The sequence below is a fragment of the Loxodonta africana genome, chromosome 7 (assembly GCF_030014295.1).
Source record: "Loxodonta africana isolate mLoxAfr1 chromosome 7, mLoxAfr1.hap2, whole genome shotgun sequence".
Lineage (NCBI taxonomy): Eukaryota > Metazoa > Chordata > Mammalia > Proboscidea > Elephantidae > Loxodonta > Loxodonta africana.
Genome location: NC_087348.1, coordinates 87,162,000 through 87,184,955, shown reverse-complemented (window position 1 = coordinate 87,184,955; position 22,956 = coordinate 87,162,000).

Below are 22,956 nucleotides of genomic sequence, written 5' to 3'. Positions count from 1 at the left end.
TGGTTCAGCATTAGAAAAACAATTGATGTAATCCATCACATAAATAAAAGACAAGACTCACATGATTTTATCAACTGATGCAGAAAAGGCATTTGACAAAGTTCAACAGTCATTCATGATAAAAACTCTGGGCAAAATAGGAATAGAAGGAAAATTTCTCAACGTAATAAAGGGCATTTATACAAAGCCAACAGCCAACATCACCCTAAATGGAGATAGCCTGAAAACATTCCCATCGAGATTGCGAACCAGACAAGGATGCCCTTTATCACCACTCTTATTCAACATTGTGCTGGAAGTCCTAGCCAGAGCAATTAGGCTAGATAAAGAAATAAACGGCATCCAGATTAGCAAGGAAGAAGTAAAAGTATCTCTATTTGCAGATGACGTGATCTTATACACAGAAAACCCTAAGGAATCCTCCAGAAAACTACTGAAACTAATGGAAGAGTTCAGCAGAGTATCGGGATACAAGATAAACATACAAAAATCAGTTGGATTCCTCTACACCAACAAAAAGAACATGGAAGAGGAAATCACCAAATTGATACCATTTACAGTAGCCCCCAAGAAGATAAAATACTTAGGAATAAATCTTACCAGACATGTAAAAGACTTATACCAAGAAAACTACAGTACACTTCTGCAGGAAACCAAAAGAGACTTACATAAGTGGAAGAATATACCTTACTCGTGGATAGGAAGACTTAACATTATAAAAATGTCTCTTCTACCAAAAGCGATCTATACATTTAAGGCAATTCCGATCCAAATCCCAAAGACATTCTTTAATGAGATGGAGAAACAAATTACCAATTTCATATGGAAGGGAAAGAGGCTCCGGATAAATAAGACATTACTGAAAAAGAAGAACAAAGTGGGAGGCCTTACTTTACCTGATTTTAGAACCTATTATACCCCCACAGTAGTCAAAACAGCCTGGTACTGGTACAACAACAGACACATGGACCAACGGAACAGAATTGAGAATCCAGACATAAATCCATCCACATATGAGCAGTTGATATTTGACAAAGGCCCCAAAACATTAAATGGGGAAAAGACAGTCTTTTTAACAAATGGTGCTGGCGTAACTGGATTTCCATCTGCCAAAAAATGAAACAAGACCCATAGCTTACTCCATGCACAAAAACTAACTCAAAATGGATCAAAGACCTAAATATAAAATCTAAAATGATAAAGATCATGGAAGAAAAAATAGGGACAACATTAGGAGCCCTAATACATGGCATAAACAGCATACAAAACATTATAAAGAATGTAGAAAAAAACTAGATAACTGGGAGCTCCTAAAAATCAAACATCTATGCTCATCCAAAGACTTCACCAAAAGAGTAAAAAGACTACCTACAGACTGGGAAAAAGTTTTTAGTTAAGACATTTCTGATCAGCGCCTGATCTCTAAAATCTGCTGCAAAAGACCTCTTTAAAGTGTTGAAAAGCAAAGATGTCACCTTGAAGACTAAGGTGCGCCTGACACAAGCAATGGTGTTTTCAATTGCCTCCTATGCATGTAAAAGCTGGACGATGAATAAGGAAGACAGAAGAAGAATTGGCACCTTTTTTTATATATATAATTTTTATTGTGCTTTAAGTGAAAGTTTACGAATCAAGTTAGCCTCTCACACAAAAACCCAAATACACCTTGCTACATACTCCCAATTACTCTCCCCGTAATGTGACAGCCCGCACTCTCCCTCCACTCTCTCTTTTCGTGTCCATTTCGCCAGCTTCTAACCCCCTCCACCCTCTCATCTCCCCTCCAGGCAGGAGATGCCAACATAGTCTCAAGTGTCCACCTGATCCAAGAAGCTCACTCCTCACCAGCACCCCTCTCCAAGCCATTGTCCAGTCCAATCCATGTCTGAAGAGTTGGCTTCAGGAATGGTTCCTATCCTGGGCCAAAAGAAGATCTGGGGGCCATGACCACCAGGGTCCTTCCAGTCTCAGTCAAACCATTAAGTCTGGTCTTATGAGAATTTGGGGTCTGCATCCCACTGCTCTCCTGCTCCCTCAGGGGTTCTCTGTTGTGTTCCCTGTCAGGGCAGTCATCGGTTGCAGCCGGGCACCATCTAGTTCTTCTGGTCTCAGGACGATGTAGTCTCTGGTTCATGTGGCCCTTTCTGTCTCTTGGGCTCGTAATCGCCTTGTGTCCTTGGTGTTCTTCATTCTCCTTTGATCCAGGTGGGTTGAGACCAATTGATGCATCTTAGATGGCTGCTTGCTAGCGTTTAAGACCCCAGACGCCACTCTCCAAAGTGGGATGCAGAATGTTTTCTTAATAGATTTTATTATGCCAATTGACTTAGATGTCCCCTGAAATCATGATCCCCAGGCCCCTGCTCCTGCTACGCTGGCCTTCGAAGCAAGGAATTGGCACCTTTGAATTGCGGTGTTGCAGAAGAATATTGAATATACCATGAACTGCCAAAAGAACGAACAAACCTGTCTTGGAAGAAGTACAACCAGAATCCTCCTTAGAAGCAAGGATGGCGAGACTGCATCTTACATACTTTGCACATGTTGTCAGGAGGGATCAGTCCCTGGAGAAGGACATCATGCTTGGTAAAGTAGAGGGTCAGCAAAAAAGAGGAAGACCCTCAATGAGATGGGTTGATACAGTGGCTACAACAATGGGCGTAAGCATAACAACAATTGTGAGTATGGTGCAGAATGGGGCAGTGTTTTGTTCTGTTATACATAGGGTCGCTATGAGTTGAAATCAACTCAGTGGCACCTAACAACAACGTAAATTTCAATAACAAGGGTTTGCACAAAACAATGCTATGTATCAGTTATGGATACTATACATGTGTTTGCAAAAGTGTAAATGAGGCCACTAATAGTAGTAGTTCTCTGGATATACTTCAAGACAAATTATATGCATTTATGCCATGTATCCACCACTCATCTGTCAGTTTGTCATACTACGGTGGGTTGCAAGTTGCTGTGATGCTGGAAGCTATGCCACTGGCATTTCAAATATCAGCAGGGTCACCCATGGTGGACAGGTTTTAGCGGCACTTCCTAAGTAAGACAGTCTAGAAAGAAGGACCTGGCGGTCTACTTCTAAAAATAAATTGGCTAGTGAAAACCTTATGAAGAGCAGTAGAACGTTGTCTGTCTTACTTTTCTAGTGCTGCTATAACAGAAATACCACAAGTGGGTGGTTTTAACAAACAGAAATTTATTCTCTCACATTTTAGAAAGCTAAAAGCCTGATTTAAGGTGCCAGCTCCTAGAAAGGCTTTCTCTCTCTGTTGGCTCTGGGAGAAGGTCCTTGTCATCAATCTTCCCCTGGTCTAGGAGCTTCTCAGTGCAGGGACTCCAAGTTCAAAGGACAGCCTCTGCTCCTGGCTGTTCCTTCTTTGTGACATGAAGTCCCTTCTCTGTTGGCTTCTCTCTTTTATACATCAAAAGCGATTGACTCAAGATACAACCTAATCCTGTAGATTGAGTCCTGCTTCATTAACATAATTGCCTCTAGTCCTGCCTCATTAACATCATAGAGGTTAGGATTTACAACACATGTGTAATCACATCGGAACACAAAATGGTGGACAACCACACAATACTGGGAATCATGGCCTAGTCAAGTAGATACACATTTTGGGGGGACACAATTCAATCCATGACAATTGTCTGATGTAGTGTTGGAAGATGAACCCCTCAAATTGGAAAGCACTTAAAATACGACTGGAGAAGAGCTTCCTCCTCAAAGTAGAGTCGACCTTAATGATGTAGGTGGAATAAAGCTTTTGGGATCTTCATTTGCTGAGGTGGCATGACTCAGAATGAGAAGAAACAGCTGAAAACATCCATTAATAATTGGAACGTGGAATGTACTAAGTATGAATCTAGGAAAATTGGAAATTGTCAATAATGAAATGGAAGACATAAAGATCAATATCCTAGGCATTAGTGAGCTGAAATGAACTGGTGTTGGCCGTTTTGAATCAGGCAATCATATGGTCTACTATGCTAGGAATGATAAATTGAAGAGGAATGGGGTTTCATTCATTGTCAAAAAGAACACTTCAAGGTCTATCCTGAAGTACAATGCTGTCAGTGATAGGATAATGCCCATATGCCCGCAAGGAAGACCAGCTAACAAGACTGTTATTCAAATATACACACCAATCACTAAAGCTAAAGATGAAGAAATTGAAGTTTTTGGTGAGAAGTGAGCTTCTTGGCTCTAGTAAATACATAAGACTATGTGGGCAACTCCCGTCTGGAGGCGAGATGAGAAGCCAGAGGGGGACAGGAGCTGGTTGAGTGGACACAGGGAATACAGGGTGGAGAGAAGGACTGTGCTGTTTTTTTAGGTGGAGAGCAGCTAGGAAAACATGGCAGGATGTGTTTAAGTTTTTATACGAGAGACTGACTTGATTTGTAAACTTTCACTTAAAGCACAATAAATTTTTTAAAAATTGAAGTTTTTACCAACTTCTACGGCCTGAAATTGATCAAACATGCCATCAAGATGCACTGATAATTACTGGTGATTGGAAGGCAAAAGTTGGAAACAAAGAAGAAGCTCAAGCTGCACTGAAGGCATTGGTGAAAAACAAGGCTCCAGGAATTGATAGACTACCAAGTGAGATGCTTCAACAAATGGATGCAACGCTGGAAGTACTCATTTATCTATGCCAAGAAATTTGGAAGACAGCTACCTGGCCAACCGACTGGAAGAGACCCACACTTGTGCCTATTTCAAAGAAACGTGATCCAACAGAATGCAGAAATTGTCAAACAATATCACTAATATCATACACAAGTAAAATTTTGCTGAAGATCATTCAAAAATGGTTGCCACAGTACATCAACAGGGAACTGCCAGAAATTCAAGCTGGTTTCAGAAGAGGATGTGGAATGAGGGATATCGTTGCTGATGTGAGAAGGATCTTGACTGAAAGCAGAGAGAATACCAGGAAGAGGTTTACCTGTGTTTTATTGACTATCCAAAGGCATTCGACTGTATGGATCATAACAAATTATTGATAATGTGGTGAAGAATGGGAATTCTAGAACACTTAATTGTGCTCATGAGGAACCTATACCATAGACCAGGAGGCAGTTGTTCAAACAGAACAAGGGATACTGAGTGGTTTAAAATCTGGAAAGTTGTGCACTAGGATTGTATTCTTTCACCATCCTTACTCAGTTTGTATGCTGAGCAAATGATCAGAGAAGCTGGACTATATGAAGAAGAAAGGGACATCAGGATTGAAGGGTCAGCAATGAAGAGGAAGACCCTCAATTAGATGGATTGACACAGTGGCTGAAAAAACAATCGTGAAGATGGTTCAGGACCAGGCAGTGTTTCATTCTGTTACACGTGGTGTTGCCATGAATCAGACTTGTCTCGATGGCACCTAAAAACAACAACAAATGCCATGTGTCCAATTTTTGTGCATAAATTAGCATACTGTCCTACACTTTGCTTTTTTTGTGTAGTTTCACTAACATCTATGTTTTTGACAAAAGGAGAAAACCTCATGAACCCAAGTTATTCACACATATACTGTTGAATCTTACTGTCATGTCTGATAACATAATTTTAAAGTTGCCACTTTATCCCTTGTATGGTCTGAAATTAATTAAAATGCTCTGTATGGCAAAATCCCTTTCATTAGCTATTATAAAAAAAAAAAAGGTGTTAAGAAAGAAAAGTTCACTTTTTCACGTTAAAGGTGCTTAAGTCTTTACTTCTCAAATCTTATTGCAGACAGTAAAATTCCTACTAACCTAGGAAAATAAATGGCTCTACTCCTGTTTTTGCTTATATAGCAAGTGTATTGTTGTTTTCCCAATGTAATATCGGGAAAACCTCCAAATCCTGTCATCACTTACTCAACTAGTAGAAGACCGTCTCTCCCAAGGCAGGGTCTGTGGTTTCAATCTGTTCTCAGTACCTGCTCCTGCTACAAGTAAATCTAAGGTGACAAAGTTAGTGTCTGGTTATGAGGTGCTCACCTTGTCCCACTCCCCTGCCCACCACCTTCCTTAGGGCTCACAAGTTGCCTCCAGAGAAGTTTTCTCCTTCGGAACTGGGATCTTTCTAGAAGTCTCAAGTCACAGCACTCTGCCCTTTTTCCATTATACTAGTCTGTGTCCTTGAATGTGTTGCTTGGTCTTAGTATCTTTGCTTCCTGAATAGGGACATGTGTCTGTTTCCCCTCTCTCAGGGTCCCTGGGTGGTGCAAACAGTTAACACACTCAGCTGCTAACCAAAATGTTGGAGGTTGAAGTCCACTCAGTGGTGCCTCAGAAGAAAGGCCTGGCCATCTACTTCTGAAAAATCAGCCATTAAAAACCCTATGAAGTACAGATCCACTCTGACACACATGGGGTCACCATGAGCTGGAATCTACTCTCCAGCAACTCATTCACTATATTTTTCGTTTTGTTTTGTTTTGTTGTATCTGTCTTCCCTCTCTTCGATGGAGTTCAAAAATGTATGTGAGGTTATTTTGTAGCCTACAAAACATTAATGTACATAATCCCACTAAACAAACGAACAAACCCTTTGCCGTCAAGTCGATCCCGACTCATAGTGACCCTATAGGGCAGAGTAGAACTGCCCCCTAAGGGCTTTCAAGGAGCAGCTGGTGGATTCGAACTACCAGTCTTTTGGTTAGCAGCCAAGCTCTTAACCACTGTGCCACCAGGGCTCCACATGATCACAGTATACTAATCATATTAAGAACTACATAATACCAAAAAAAATATTGGATGTTTCACTTACATTGTTATATCTCATAATCCTCACAACAACCCTTAAAGTTTGGCATTATTATTCCCAAATATTAGACAAGGAAACTGAGGCTCCAAGGGTTAGGTGAATTCCCAAAGTTAAACAGTGAGAAAATACAGGAATCAGGATTCAACCCAAGTCAATATGACTGCAAAGCCCATACTCCTTCCTTGTAATACTGCCTCCAGATATGGGTTCTTATTTTTCTGCCTGTCCTCTTGCGAATTTAGCTGAGAAATTACCCAGAAAGCCAACACAGCCTGTCTACTTTTTAGAACACCCTCGGAATCTCCTCCCAGGGACCCCTTAGACTGTACAAGTTTTCTTTTTAAGTTTTGCTAATAAATGTTGCTGAATAATGTAAATAGAAGAAATAAGATATTTTAGGAAACGAGAGTATTCCCTTATCCCCATCCCAAGCAGAGATAAGGTTATGTTTTCCATCAGACATCCTTCCTAGTTATATTATCAAGCAGGTATACAAACCACAAATGACACAGAAAGGAAAAACACAAGGATTTCCTTTGTTTTTTTGAAAAGACCTAAGCATCAACACACACAAATAGGTAAACCAGTCCATTCCTGGAGCAACGATGAGAGCAGGTCAAGAATTGACAGTTAAGATTCTGTGCTGTTATTGTCAGGTGCCTTTGAGTCCAACTCAGTTACCCCATGGGACAGAGTAGAACCACCCCATGGGGTTTTCTAGGCTGTAATCTCTACAGGAGCAGGTTGCCAGGTATTTTCTCTCATGGAGTAGCTGGTTGGTTTTGAACAGCCAACATTTCAGATAACAGCCAAGTGCTTAAACTTTGCACCACCAGGGTTTCTTTTTTTTTTTTGGGGGGGGGGCTTTAAGTGCAAGTTTACAAATCGCGTCAGTTTCTCATACAAAAACTTATATACACCTTGCTATATACTCCTAGCTGCTCTACTCCAAAGAGAGAGCACACTTCCCCTCTCCACCCTCTATTCTTTGTCCATCCAACCAGCTCCTGTTCCCCTCTGCCTTCTCATCTCACCTCCCAACAGAAGCTGCCCACATAGTCTCATGTGTCTACTTGAGCCAAGAAGCTCACTCCTCACCAGTATCGTTTTCTGTCTTTTAGTCCAGTCCAATCCCTGCCTGAAGAGTTGGCTTTGGGAATGGTTCCAGTCTTGGGCTAACAGAGGGTCTGGGGATCATGACCTCTGGGGTCCCTCTAGTCTCAGTCAGACCATTAAGTCTGGTCTTTTTATGAGAATTTGAGGTCTGCATCCAACTGTTCTCCTGCTCCATCAGGGATTCTCTGTTGTGTTCCCTGTCAGGGCAGTCATCAGTGGTAGCTGGTTTATGTGACCCTTTCTGTCTCTTGGGCTCATATTTATCCCGTGTCTTTGGTGTTCTTCATTCTCCTTTGCTCCAGGGGGGTTGAGACCAATTGATACATCTTAGATGGCTGCTTGCTAGCGTTCTAAGACCCCAGACGCCACTCACCAAAGTGGGATGCAGAACGTTTTCTTAATACGTTTTGTTATGCTGATTGACCTAGATATCTCTTGAAACCATAGTTCCTAGACCCCCATCCCCACCAGAGTTTCTGAATCCTGTGCTAGATGAGGGAAAAAGAAAGCACTTCCCTATGTGTAGTAGATGAAAACACAAAACCCACTGCTGTCAAGTTGATTCCGACTCATAGCGACCCTGTAGGACAGAGTAGAACGGCCACATAGAGTTTCCAAGGAGTGCCTGGCGGATTCGAACTGCTGCCCTGTTGGTTAGCAGCCGTAGCACTTAACCACTGCGTCACCAGGGTTTCCGTAGTAGATTAAAGAAGGACACAAATTCTTTGATCACTGAGAATTGGGGTCTGTGTCCTTGTTCCCTTGCATGTGGGCAGTGCTGTGACTGCTCTGACAATAGAATATGGTAAAAGTGACACTCTGCCTGTTTCCAGCCCTAGGCCTTCAAGGACTAGCAACTTCTACTTCCTGTCTCTTGGACTTCTAGCTCTTGGACCCCTGAGCCACCATGTAAGAAGTCTGATTTCTGGAGAGTCAGATCTCTAGAGAGACTCCAATCAGAGGCCCAGATACTACATAGAGAAGAGGGGGCCCTACCTGAACCCAGCCTTCCATCTATCCCTCCGGAGGTGCTCAACATCAAAACCATCTTGAATGCTCAAGATCAGCTCAGCCACGAGCCGAATACTACAAAATGACCCTGATCATTGCCACGTGGAACAGAAGAATTGCCCAGTGAGGTTCTATCTGAATTCCTGACCCACAAAATCTTGAAATAGAATAAAATAGTTGCTTTAAGATACTAATTTTATTTGCTTTTTAACTTTGTATTTTGAAATAATTTTAGACTTACAAAAAAATTGTGAAAGTAGTAAAGTTCCCAAATACTTTTCATCCAGCTTCCCCAAATGTTGACATCTTAAGTAACCAAAGTACAATCCTAGAAATCGGGAAATTAACATCGATGTAATGCTATTAACTAATCTACAAATCTTATTCCAATTTTGTCAGTTTTCCCAACAATGTCTTTTTTATGAGCCAGGATCCAATCCTAGATTCCAGATTGCATTTAGTTGTCATGTTTCCTTTGTTGTTGTTGTTCTGTGCTGTAGAATCAGTTCTGACTCATAGCGACCCAATAGGACAGAGGAGAATTGCTGTGTAGGGCTTCCAAGGAGCAGCTGCCGGATTCAAACTGCTGACCTTTAGGTTAGCAGCCAAGCTCTTAACCACTGCACCACCAGGGCTCCTTAGTGTCCTCCCATCTTTGACAGTTTGTTAGTTTGTCTTTGTTTTTTATGACCTTGACACTTTTGAAGAATACTGATCAATTATATTGTAGAATGTTCCTCAATTTGGGTTTGTTTGACATTTTCTTGTAGTTAAATTGAGATTATGCATTTTCGGCAAGAAAACCAGAGAAGTGTTTAGGGGTACCTGATGTTGCTATATCTTATTGCTATGATGTTGACTTTGATCACTTGGTTGGTTTCTCCACCATACAATTATTAGTCTTCCGACATCCTTTTAACTCAGTACTGAAGTCACTCCTGAGGTTCACCCTTCAGCCAAAGATTAGACAGGCCCACAAAACAAAATGAGACTAAAAGGGCACACCAGCCCAGAGACAACAACAAGAAGGCAGGAGGTGACAGGAAAGCTGATAACAGAAACCCAAAGTCAAGAAGGTGAGAGTGTTGACATGTCATGGGGTTGGCAACCAATGTCACAAAACAATATGTGTATTAATTGTTTAATGAGATATTAATTTGCTCTATAAAACTTCATCTAAAGTACAATTAAAAAAAGATTCAATATATACATATATATTAATTGAAGAAACAGGGAAAAAAATAAATTCTAAAAGAAAAAAAAATCTTAAAAATGAGTGGCTTAGCCTGGCTTTGACGGCTTCACTGGAGAATTCTACCAAACTTTCAGGGAAGAGTTAACACCAGTACTAGTAAAGGTATTTCAGAGCACAGAAAAGGATGGAATACTCCTGAAAATATTAACCCAAGAGACAAAAGGATCACAAAAACCAGAGACTCTGTCAGCCTGAGACCAGAAAAACTAGATGGTGCCTGTCTACCACCCATGACTGCCCTGACAGGGAGCACAACAAAGAGTCCCTGACAGAGCAGGAAAAAAATCTGAAGCAAAACTCAAATTCATGTAAAAAGACCAGACTTAATGGTCTGACCAAGACTGGAGGAACCCCTGAAGCAATGGGCCCTGGACGCTCTGTTAACCCAGAACTAAAACCATTCCAGAAGCCCACTCTTCAGACAAAGATTTGACAGGACTATAAAACATAAAACAATGTCATGAATAGTGTGCTTCTTAGTTCAAGCAGATGCACAAGACCAAATGTGAGGCTCCTGTCCAAAGGCAGGATGAGAAGGCAGGAAGGGACGGGAATTGGTTGAACGGACACAAGAAACCAGGGGTGGAAATGGGGAGTGTGCTGTCATGTTATAGATGGCAACTAACGTCACATGACAATATATGCATAAATTTTTGTATGAGAAGTTAATTGAGCTGTAAACTGTCACCTAAAGTACAATATAATAAGTGGCTTAGAACAATAATAAATAATATAATATTTATAGCCATAAAAAATTATTAGTTTTCCTTTTGTGATTAATCTATACCTTATGGGGGAGATACTTTGAGACTATGAAAACATACTCCTCATACTTTCATCTACTTATTTTTGCATCCATTCTTGTTTGCAACAATGAGCCACAAAGTTATGGGATATTTTGTTTTTTAGCAATAGATAACTGGTAATATCATGTTAGTTAATATCGCCTTTTCTAGGCTCTGAGGAATAATTTGTTTTTTAACCATGATACAGACACACAGCAGTTGCTAAAACAAGGCTCCAAGGAAAGACAGAGCACTCACCACACTGATCTTTAAATTCAGCCAGTTAAAAAACTGAGAATATGGCATCAGGATTGGAAGAAGATTCATTAACAATCTGGAATATGCAGATGACTCAACCTTCCTTGCTGAAAGCAAAGAGGACTTGAAGCATTTACTGATGAAGATCAAAGACCACAGCCTTCATTATGGATTACACCTTAACATAAAGAAAACAAAAATCCTCACAACCGGACCATCAAGCTACATCATGATAAAAGGAGAAAATATTGAAGTTGAGCCAGGAGTTCAAACCCACCAGCTACTCCATGGGAGAAAAATGTGGTGGAATATTCTTCCCTCACTTCTACCTGGTCTTTCTCAATTCTTTAGGAATCTGCTTAAATGTTACCTAATTCGGGAGGCTTTTCCTGAGCCTCTTCTCTCAAATGTTGTGTCCATCCTCCGCTCTGCACTCTCCAGTTCCTTCCTGACTTTATTCTTCATCATCACATTTATCACCACCTGATATTATTGGACCGTCTCCCTTAACTAGAATGTAAGCACGCCAAGGGCAGGGATATGTGTTGGTTTTGTTCCCTACTTTATCTCCAGCACTCAGACCGGTGCCTGACACATAGAGAGGGTTCACTAAATACTTGTTATCTGAATGAATGGATGAATGCTGAGTAGAGGGTGAGGTGGTGATAGGGGCTAGGGTGAACCGTAGAGATCTTCTCTGATTTATTTCTTTGAGACTGCCCCCGATTACCTATGTTTATTGACTACACAAAGGCATTCGACTGTGTGGATCATAACAAATTGCGGATAACATTGTGAAGAATGGGAATTCCAGTACACTTAATTTGCTCTTGTAGAACTTGTACAGAGAATAAGAGGTAGCTGTTTGAACAGAACAAGGGGGTGCTGTGTGGTTTAAAGTCAGGAAAAGTGTTTCAGGGTTTTATCCTTTCACCACAGTTATTCAACCTACAGGTTGAGCAAGTAATCTGAGAAGCTGGACTATATGAAGAAGAATGTGGCATCAGGATTGGAGGAATTGGAGGAAGACTCATTAGCAACTTGTGATATGCAGATGACTCAACCTTGCTTGCTGAAAGTGAAGCAGACTTGAAGCACTTATTGATGAATATCAGACTACAGCCTTCAGTATGGATTACCCTTCAACATAAAGAAAACAAAAATCCTCACAAATGGATAAATAAGCAACATCATGATAAACAGAGAAAATATTGAAATTGTCAAGGATTTCATTTTACTTGGATCCACAGTCAACACCCATGGAAGCAGTAGTCAGGAAATCAAATGACATACTGCATTGGGCAAATGTGCTGCAAAAGACCTCTGTAAAGTGTTAAAAAGCAAAGATGTCACTTTGGGGACTAAAGTGTGCCTGACCCAAGCCACGATCTTTTCAATCGCCTCATATGCATGCTGGACAATAAAAAAGGAAGACTGAAGAAGAGTTGATGCATTTGAATTACGGTGTTGGTAAAGAATATTGAATATACCATGGACTGCCAGAAGAACAAACAAATCTATCTTTGAAGAAGTACAGCCAGAACATTCCTTAGAAGCTAGAGTGGTGAAACTTTGTCTCACCTACTTTGGACATGTTATCAGGAGGAACTGATCCTGGAGAAGGACATCATGCTTAGTAAAGCAGAAGGCAAAAAAGAGGAAGACTCTCAATGACATGGATTGACACAGTGGCTACAACAATGGACTCGAAGATAGCAATGATTGTGAGGATGGTGCAAGACCAGGCAACGTTTGGTTCTGTTGTACATGGGATCCCTTTGAGTCAGAACCAACTTGACAGCACCTAACAACTACCCTAAAACCAAGCCAAGTGCCATCAAGACGATTCCAACTCACAGGACCCTATAGAACAGAGTAGGACTGCCCCATAGGGTTCCCAATGCTATAAATCTTTACAGAAGCCGGAGGAGAAGCTGGTGGATTCAAATCACTGACCTCTGTTAACAGCCAACTGCTTTAACCACTGCACCACCAGAACTCCTTCCTAATAACAAAAACAGCTCCCAGTTTGGACTAGTCGAGTCTTGGTGAACCTGACCTGGCCTTAAAGTATGAGAGCAGAGAAGAGGAGCTGGAGTGAGAAGGAAGCAGTGTAACCTCGAGCTTCCTTACCTGTAAAATAGGGATAAATGTAAAATGAGGTATAACTTCCTTTAGGGGCTGTGAGTGATGGATTGGATACAGGTTGTGGAAGAAAGAGAGAAATCAAGGTTCTTAGAGTGCAAGGCAGGTGCTGCAGTAGGGATAGGGTGAGTTGGAAATGTTTACTTTTTAGTAATAAAGAGTGGTTTTTGTGAAAGGTAAGTAATTGGGGTGGGAGACATGGTGCCTGCCTTCCTGCCTGGAAGTGCCCAGGAGATGGAAGGGAAAATGTAGAGCACCAGGTGGAGGACAGTTAGGCCCTGGGGCTGTAACTCCCTGTGAGCTGGGGGTGGTCAGGCAGGCAGGAAATAAATCCCTGGTCTCCACCCAGCGTGGAAATTCTGGTAGTGTAATGGTTAAGTGCTATGGCTGCTAACCAAAAGGTCAGCAGTTTAAATTCACCAGATGCTGCTCCTTGGAAACACTATGGGCAGTTCTACTCTGTCCTGTAGGGTCGCTGTGAGTCGGAATCCACTCTATGGCAACTGGTTGGTTTCCTCCTCTGCCTCCTCTGGGAGAGCTCCGGGGAGGGGCAGTTGCAGGGAGGAGAGGGCAGGAATGATGCTATTATTTTCCTGAAGAAGAAACTGAGGTCCAGAGACGGGGAGGGATGGTACCTGTGATAGGCTGAATAATAGCCCCTCAAAGACGTCCATGTCCTAATTCCTAGAACCTGTAAATGTTACCTTATATGACAAATGAGGCTTTGCAGATGTGTTTTAATGAAAGAGTTTGAGATGAGGAGATTATCCTGGATTATCTAGATGGGCCCAAAGTAATCACAAGGGCCCATAAAAAAGGGAAGCAGGAGATTAGAGAGAGTAGTTGGAGGGCACAAGCTTGTGAGGGTACAAGGAAGAGGAGAAAGGAGAAAAGAGCCACAAGCCAAGGAATACAGGCGGCCTCTTTTCTGGAAGCAGAAAAAGACGCTAAAACAGATTCTCCCCTGAGGCCTCCAGCATGAAGGTAGTCTGTTGACACCTTGGTTTTAGACGTCTGAAATCCAGAACTTGAAGAGAGTAAATCTGTGTTGTTTTAAGCCACTAAGCTTGTGTTAGATGTTACAGCAGCACTAGGAAACTAGTACAGTAGCCAAGGTCACCTAGGGAACTGATGGTGGCCAAGAAGCTGAATTAGAGCCCGGTCAGCCCAGCTCTCCCAGTTGGGGTCTCCTCTCTCCCTTTGTACTTAAGCTAAGGCTCCAGGTCACTGTGCATCTGTCTGTGTCAGTAACTGGACCCTCATCACATGGTTTGTTTCATCTGACCCTGGTAAAAACCCTGTGGGGTAGGCATTGTCCCTGCTTTATACTTGGAGATACTAAGGAAACTGAGGTGAGGTATCTTGGCCCAGGTCAGCACCCACTATATAGAATCAATGAACAGGACCTCAAACCCAAGTCCTCTGCCTTTTCTGCACATGGCAGACACCGTATGTGTCTGCGTATATACATTTGTATGTCTCATTTGTTCATTGATTCATTCATTCAACAATATTTCCTAAATATTTGCATCCCAGGCGCTGTGCTTCGTGCTGAGGATACACTGGTGAACACTCATGATGTGCAGAGACTAGTAACAGAGACACAATTTAAACAAACATACATTTAAATACAGAATTAAAATCAGGTGATATGTTGTGAGGAAAAAAGTAGATGCCTGGCCCCCAAAACTATTGCTCTAAGATCATCTTTAAACCTTAAACCAAAAATATCCCCTGAAGTCTTAAAACCAAACAATAGTTTCACTTAACTAGTAAAGAATGTCTGCCTTCAGAACTGTGTTCTTTTAAGATCTATCTATATCGGACCAAACTGACAGCAGCAACTTGAAAGATTAGCTAGGAAACTTAGAGGGCAGTGAGTTTATGCTAATGGAGGAGGAAGAACTCAGAAAACAAGGGTAGTAAGAATGGTTGCACAACTTGAAGAATATAATCAATGTCACTGAATTATACATGTAGAAACTGTACATGTTGAAATTATATATATTGAATTGGTACATGTTCTGCTGTGTATATTCTCTATAACAACAAGTAAATAAAATAAATTATAAAGAAAAGAAAAGAAAAAAAAGAGTGAGAGAGAAGATGCCTGGGAAGTGTGCAAGGAGAACTAACCTAGTCTGGGGCCTCACAGGGACCTCTCAGAGGCCTAAAGGACGAGAAGAAGCTGGTCCAGTGAAGGAGACAGTATTCCAGGCACATGAAGCCATCATGCAAAGGCCCTGAGGAAGGAAGAGTTTTAGTGGGTCTGGAGAACTGCAAGGCTGTTGGGGTGTGGTTGGGATGCAAAAAGCAAGGGAGGGGTTGGTTGTAGATGAGGCGGACAGGAAGACAGGGCCAGATCTTGTCTGGCAAGGATTTCAGTTGACTGTTGTGGATTGAATTAGGCCCCCCAAAAAGCTATCTTAAAGTTCTAACCCCTGTACCTGTGAATGTGACCCTGTTTGGAAGCAGGGTTTTTGCAGATACTATCAGTTAGGTTAACAGAAGGTCATACTGGAGCACGGTAGGTCCTAATCCTACATGACTGGTGTCCTTATAAAAGATACATAGAGACAAGAAGAGAGGAAGACACCATGTGATGCTGTGACTACAAGCCAAGAAGCTCCTGGAACTACCAAAGCTAGGGAAAAAGCATGGAACAGATTCTCTCTCAAAGCCTGATAAAGAATCTACACACTTGACGCCTGGTCTCAAACTCAGCCTCCAGAACTGTGAGACAATAAATTTCAGTTGTTTAAAGCTACCCTAGGTACTGGGGTTAGGATATGGATATCTTTGGATGCCATTGCTCTGCCTACCACATGTGTGCCTGCTGGGCGAGAGTGAAGGTGAATGTGTGTGTTTGTGTGTAGGTTTGTGACACCTCAGTCCTTGCCTACAACTGGACCAATAAGCAACATTATGATAAATGGAGAAAAGATTGAAGTCGTCAAGGATTTCATTTTACTTGGATTCACAATCAACACCCATGACAGCAGTAGTCAAGAAATCAAACAACACGTTACATCGGGCAAATCTGCTGCAGAAGAACCCTTTAAAGTGTTAAAAAGCAAAGATGTCACTTTGAGGACTAAGATCCCCCTGACCCAAGCCATGGTCTTTTCCATTGCCTCAGCTGCATGTGAAAGCTGGACAACGAATAAGGAAGACCAAAGAAGAATGGACACATTTGAATTATGCTGTTGGTGAAGAACATTGAACATACCCATGGACTAACAAAAGAATGAGCAAATCTGTCTTGGAAGAAGTGCAACCAGAATGCTCCTTAGAAGCAAGAAGGGCAAGACTAGGTCTCACATACTTTGGACATGTTATCAGGTGGGATCAGTCCCTGGAAAAGGACATCATGCTTGGTAAAGTAGAGGGTCTTCGAAAAAGAGGAAGACCTTCAAGAGAGAGACTGACACAGTGGCTGCGAGGGGCTCAAGCATAACAACGATTGGGAGGAAGCGCAGGACCATGCAGTATTTCCTTCTGTTGTAAATAGGGTTGCTATGAATCGGAACTGTCTCAATGGCACCTAACAACAACAACAAGGTTTTGAGGCAGCAGTCCTAGGAAACTTAGAGTCTAAAAGCAATGGGAAGCCAGAGAAAGGTTTTAGGTTACCGTGTGGGGGTTGAGGACTCCTTGGGCAGTGCAAATGGTTAAATGCTTGAGTACTAACTGAAAGGTTGGTGGTCTGAACCCACTCAGAGGTGCCTTGGAAGACAGGCCTGGCAACCTGCTTCCAAAACGTCACAGCCTTGAAGTTCTATGGAGAGCAGTTCTATTCTGCACACATGGGGTTGTCACGAGTCAGAATTGACTCGATGGTGACTCGTTTTTCTGGTCAGGGTTGAAGTGGGTGAGGGAAGCTAGTCAGTTATCACAGTGGCCTAGGTGACAGGTGGTGACAGCCTAGATTAGAGTGGGTCATGGAAATGGAAGGAAGAGGATGTAGAAGTGGGGTGGGAATAAGAAAGAGGTATTAGGGACATCCAGTGGCACAGTGGTTAACAGCTTGGCTGCTAAAGGAGAATGCAGAACGCCAAACACACAAGGAAAATATGAGCCCAAGAGAGAGAAAGGACCACATAAACCAGAGACTCCATCAGCCTAAAACTGGAAGAACTAGATAGTGCCCAGCTACCACCAATGACTGCCCTGACAGAGAACACAACAGAGAATCCCTGATAGAGCAGGAGAAAAGTGGAGTGCAGAACTCAAATTCTAGTAAAAAGATCAGACTTAATGGTCTGACTGAGACTGCAGAGACTCCAGAGGACATGGCCCCCAGACTCTCTGTTAGCCCAAAACTAAAACCATTCCCAAAGCCAACTCTTCAGACAAAGGTTAGACTGGACCATAAGACATAAAATGATAGTGGTCAGGAATAGACACATGAGACTACGTGGGTAGCTCCTGTCCAGAGGCGAGATGAGAAGGCAGAGGGGGACAGGAGCTGGCTGAATGGACACAGGAAATACAGGGTGAGGAGGAAGAGTGCACTGTCACATTATAGGGAGAGCAACTAGGGTCATATAACAATGTGTGTATAAGTTTTTATATGAGAAACTGACTTGAATTGTAAACTTTAGCTTAAAGCACAATAAATAAATAAATAAATTTATAAAAAAAAAAAAAAAAGAGCTTGGCTGCTAACCAAAAGTCAGCAGTTCGAATCCAACAGCCACTGCCTGGAAACCCTATGGTGCAGTTCTACTCTGTCCTGTAGGGTTGCTATGAGTTGGATATGAGTCAACGGCAACAGTTTTGGTTTTTGTTGTTGTTGTTAGGGAGCCAGAATCTCTGAGTTTCTAGCAGCAAGGCTGAGGGAGAGGTTGCCTGGGTGTTCGCCCTGAGTCCATTCTCCGAAGTGGTGCCTACTAAGGTAAAATATTGGTGTAAAGTTGTTAAAACCATGATGTACAGAATTAGAAGGAGCGGAGTAAAGGCAAGCTTGAGAGGTGTGGTCAAAGGGTGGGACCTTTGCTGTATACTTCCTTCACAGTCACTAAGGAGCGAGCCTCACTACTGCACCTCCAACCCCAAAGCACACACCTGAAGCTTCACTCCTCCCCAGCCTCTCACTGAGAGCCTTCGGATAGCTCTGAGTCTCCCTGCCTGTGTGTGTGTCTGAGTGTGTATGACAGTCTGATTCTGGGTCTTTCTGGGTGAGGCTGTGGGTGTATGCCGATGTATTAGTTTCCTATTGCTGCTGTAAGAAATGACCACAAATTTTTGATTAATGGCTTAAAACACCACAAATTTATCATCACAGTTCTGGAGGTCAAAAGTCCAAAATAGGTCTCAGTGGGCTAAAATCCAGGTATTGGCAGAGCTGCATTCCTTTCTAGAGGCTGGAGGGGAGAATTAATTTCCTTGCCTTTTTCAGCTTCTAGAGACCACCTGCATCCCTTGGTTCATGGTCTCCTTCCTCCATGTTCAAAGCCAGCAATATAGCATCTCTAGGACCCTTCCTCATTGTCACATCTCTTTTTCTGATCGATTTTAAGATCTCACGTAATTAGATTAGGCCCACCTGGATAATCCAAGCTTCTCTCTCCATCTCAAAGTCCTTAACCTTAATCACACCTGAAAATCCCCTCTTCTACAGGTTCTGAGGTTAGAATGTGGATATCTTTGGGGGCTATTTTTCTGCCTACCACACCTGGGCAAGCATGATGGTGAATGTGTGTGAAAGTTTTTATGTAGGTTTGTGACACCTCAGTCCTTGCCTCCAACACAGAGGCCCTGTCTTTGCACTTTTTGTTTATTTAGCTGCAGTAAGCAAATATATGCAAACCCACCAAGCAAATAGGGGCCTGGCTTGAGCACCTCTCCTAGGGCGGGGCCTCTAGGGAATTGTAAGAGAATCCACAGAGAGCACTTCTAAACCAGGCCCACAGTCAGGCCCAGAGAGGTCTCTATGACTGTTTGCTGACCTCAAGTGAAACAAACCTTACACCTAGGCTAATATGCAGTTGCTCAGCCAGCCCACCCAGTGGTGCTCTCCAGCCTTCTCTCCAGCATCCCCTCCATACAGCCCCCTCCTGCCTCGGTGTTCTCCTCACCCACCCCACATCCCAGTGCCTGTTCAGGGAGTTCCCTCCCACCTGGAATGTTTCCTCTTTCTTTCCTCCTCTCTGACTCTCCAACTTGGAAGCATCCTTCAAGGCCCACCTGAAGTCTTCCCTGCTCAAGGAAGCCTTTCTTGATGTCTCATCCTCCGCCAAGGTTGTGTGTCTTCTGGTTCTGTCACCAAGATAGCTGCATAGCAGGCCCTGACTCAGTGCCAGGCCCTGAGCCCACATGCCCTTTCAGGCTCTGTGCTGGAATGTCCTTTCCTGACTTTTCCTCTTCTCTGGAATGTTCTTTCCTGATTTTTCCTCCTGGAATGTCTTTCCAGATGGGGAAGGGCCACCAAGCCCCTTTCCCATCTGGGTCCCCCTAACTTTCTACCTCTAAGAACCTTCTCCACCTTCCCTCCCACACATTGCCCTTCTCTTCTGAATGTTCCCACTCTTCTCAGACCCTTCCTCCATTATGTGAACTATAATTTAATTCCTTTACACCGCAAAAAATACACATTGTATAAACAATCACTGAGTACCCTATGTCAAGTGCTGTGCTAGCAGCTGGAAATTAGAGATGAACCAGACAAAGACCTGTCCTCAAGGGCCTAATAATTTTCTTTCTGCCTCCCCCACCAGAATGGAAACTTTCCAAGGATTAAGACTTAGATTTAAGTCCTTTGTGAGCCCCAACACCAAGCACACACAGCCCCACAAGAAAGCTTTGTAGAGAAGACATAAGACTGACATTCTTGAATCATAGCTTTAGTGCAGACAAGCCACTTCACTTTCCTGAGCCTCAGGTTTCTTATCTGCTAAGAGGGGGCAGGATTCCCAGGGCTGGGAGATAAGAGCAGACTATGAGTATGAAAGCCTTTTGGAGACCAAACACCCCTCAGTACGCAAGAGGGATGATGACTATGACATTCCCATATGTCCCCCACCAGGGCCTACCAATGCTTTTCAAGACTTGTGGAATGAATGAATAAACAGCTCTTGCTGGTGTAGAATTCACATCACTGAGCCCCAGCCCTTCCTGGATCCTGGAGAGTTCTCTGAACAGAGCTATGGGCTTCCTTCTCCAGCCTACGAGTTCTTGATTTATTTCTGATTGTTGGGAAATACTCACCTTGCCCCTGCTTTCAATTCCCAGGTCCTGGATTGTGAAAAACACAAAGAAGGGATAGTAAAATCTCAACACAGGAAGGGCCAGGCCTAGGGAGTCCTTTTCCAGGGGTTCAAATCAGAGCTGGAAGCATGATTGTGATGTTAGGTTAGAGAAAACTGAAGCTTGGGAATGGGGAGAGATCTGACTGCTGTCCCCAGCAAGTCAGCAACAGGGCTGAGGTGAGACCCAGGAGGCCCAGCTCCCATCCTGTCCGCTGCTCTCACTGGCACCAAGGGCCTTCCCCATGGGTCCCCCTAACTTTCCTCCTTATCTCTCTCTCCATCCCTAGACATCGAGTTCTACTCAAATGGATTTTCAGTGTTCTTCAAACACATAATTTCCTTTCAACTCCATGTCTTTGCACATCATGTACCTCTTTGTGCATCTCTGTTATGGGCTGAATTTTGTCTCCCCAAAATACGTGTTGGAATCCTCATCTCTATACCTGTAGATGTAATCCTGTTTGGAAATAGGGTTTTCTTTTTTACGTTAACTAGATTATACCTGAGTAGGGTGGGTTCTAAATCTAATCATTTCTGAGTTATAAAAAGAAGATTAGACACAGACACTTGTATGCAGACACAGAGGAAGACAGATACTGTGTGACCATGACAGAGGCATATGAATCTACAAGCCCAGGAACTCTAAGGATTGCCAGCTACTAGAAGTTGATGTAGACGAAGGATTTCCACCTAGAACCATGCCCTGAATTTGGACCGCTATTCTCCTGCATTATAAGAAAATAAATTTCTGACCTTTAAAATATGTGTGGACCCCAAAACCTGAGGTGCCTGGCATAACCGGAATGGCTGGCCCAGACCTAAAAGAAACTTCATTTTGACTCACTGTGACCTTCGCTCTACTTCTGCTTTTCCATGACTGTTTGTAAATCTGTAAGTACAGCTTATTATTTTAAGATAAGAGGAAGGGTCCAGATACACAGCTGTTACAGAAAGTTTGATGCAAGCAAATGCTCTTGGAAGAATGCTTTGTTCAGGATGTTCGAAGATGTTAACAAATAGTATTACTAACTTACAAAAGATTGTGGTTTAATGACCCCCTTGTGATTTTTTTGTCATGCACCCTTCTAGAGCCTGGGAGCACATAAGCCTTTCTTTACTGCGCCGTATAAAAAGCTCAACCCCCTCCGGTATTTCAGAGCACTATGGTTCTCTGCTTGAGAGCTACAGTGTATCCTAATTCACAAACCCCTCTTTTCCTCAATAAAGCTCTTTTTTAAAAAAAAAAATATTTTATTGCGTTTTTCATGAGAGTATGTGGGCAACTCCTGTCTGGCAGCAAGATGAGAAGGCAGAGGGAGACAGGAGCTGGTTGACTGAACACGGGAAATACAGGGTACAGAGAAAGAGTGTGCTGTCACATTGTAGGGAGAGCAACTAGGGTCACATAACAATGTGTGTATAAGATTTTGTATGAGAAACTGACTTGAATTGTAAACTTTCACTTAAAGCACAATAAAATGAAATAAAAATAATATTTTATTTTATTTCAGATGAAAGTTTACATAGGAAATTAAGTTCCCATTTGACAATTTTTATACAAATTGTACTATGACCTTGACTACATTTTTCACAATGTGTCAGCGTTTTCATTCTTTCCATTCTGTTTGTTCTCTTTTCATTATCCTAGCTTCCCTGCCCCTCCTTACTTTCTCATCTTTGCTTTATGGTTAATGTTGATCATTTAGTCTCATATAATTGATTACTTAAGGAAGCACATTACTCGCAGTGATACGGTTTATTTTTACAAGCCAATCTTACATTTGGATGAAAAGTGACCTCTGGGAATAGCTTTAGTTCCAAGTTCAAAGGATATTTTAGGGCGATAGTCTTGAGGGTTCCTCTAGTCTCTATCAGTCGGCTAAGTCTGGCCTTTTTTAGGAATTTGAGTTTGGTTCTACATTTTTCTCTCATTCTAACAGGGACCTTCTATTGTGTCTCTGGTCAGAATGATTGGTAGTAATAGCCAGGCACCATCTAGTTCTTCTGGTCTCCGGCTAGATGAGGCCATGATTCATGTAGGCTATTAGTTCTGTGTACTGGTTTCTCCTTTGAGTCTTTGATTTCCTTCATTCTCTTTTGTTCCAGATGAGTAGAGGCCAATAGTAGTATCTTATAAGGTCACTCACAAGCTTTTAAGACGTCAGTTGCTGTGTACCAAAGTAGGATGTAGAACATTATCTTTATTAACTATGTTATATCAATTGACTGAGTTGCTCCATGAGGCTACAGCCCTAAATCTTTTAACCCAGTGAACCAATCCTTTAAGATGTTTGGATATGTCTAGCAAGTCTCTGTAACTGTGCCCCCTATGTGCTTTATTATATACATAAATATATATGTAGCACA